The sequence below is a fragment of the Arachis ipaensis genome, chromosome B8 (assembly GCF_059453495.1).
Source record: "Arachis ipaensis isolate K30076 ecotype BB chromosome B8, ASM5945349v1, whole genome shotgun sequence".
In the NCBI taxonomy this organism is placed as follows: Eukaryota; Viridiplantae; Streptophyta; class Magnoliopsida; order Fabales; family Fabaceae; genus Arachis; species Arachis ipaensis.
Genome location: NC_142443.1, coordinates 42,270,667 through 42,271,510, shown reverse-complemented (window position 1 = coordinate 42,271,510; position 844 = coordinate 42,270,667). Strand labels below are relative to the sequence as shown.

General features: G+C 44.3%; 1 non-coding gene across 1 annotated transcript; it reads right to left on the bottom strand.

The window, feature by feature from the left end:
- Positions 1-423: 423 nt before the first annotated feature.
- LOC148547824 (small nucleolar RNA R71) lies at positions 424-531 on the bottom strand. Its single transcript, XR_015898026.1, has one exon. It is a non-coding gene; the product is annotated as a small nucleolar RNA R71 (small nucleolar RNA).
- Positions 532-844: the final 313 nt, after the last annotated feature.

Here is an 844-nt window from a genome sequence, read left to right as displayed (position 1 = left end):
AGCAAAACAAGCTCATTTACTACTGATTCTGTTAATTCACGTGCAGATAACATGGCAGCACCTAGGAGGATTACTCTCCAGGAAGCTGGAGCACCAGATTTTACACTGTAGCCGTATCAAGTGCATCACCCAACTCTGGCTGCAGATTTTGAACTAAAGACTGCACTAATCAACTTGATGCCTAAGTTTCATGGCTTACCTGCTCAGGAGCTAATCAAGCACCTTAGGAATTTCCAGACAGCCTGTTCTACTGTTAGGCGTAATGGTGCAGATGAAACTTCTATTCTGCTAACTGCCTTTCCATTTTCTCTTGTGGGAAAGGCGAGGGAGTGGTACTACTCCCAACCTGAAGCGACTGTTACCAACTGGGATACGCTCAGGAGAGAATTTTTGGAAATATACTTTCCAGCTGAAGTTACAGATAGACTGAGGAAGGAGATCTCCTGCATTGTTCAAGGTGAATCGGAGACTCTCTATGAGTACTGGGAGCGTTTTAAGAGTCTTCCAGACGCATGTCCCCATCACATGATTGACAGACTAGTGTTGATCAGCTACTTCACTCAAAGAATGAAGCCTCAGGATAAGACCACACTGGATGGTGCTAGTAATGGTTCTATGAAAAAGTACAAGACCGCAGATGAAGCATGGAAACTGATCAGCGATTTAGCTGAGTCCACGAGGAATCATAGGTACAGACACGGTCATTCCAAAGCTGTTGCAGAGGTTTCCTCTAGCAGTAAAACTACTACTCTTACATAGAGTATATGTGAAATGACCAACCTACTGAAGCAGATGCAGTTAAATCAATAACAAGCTCAGCCTCCCCCACCACAACAAAGCCAAC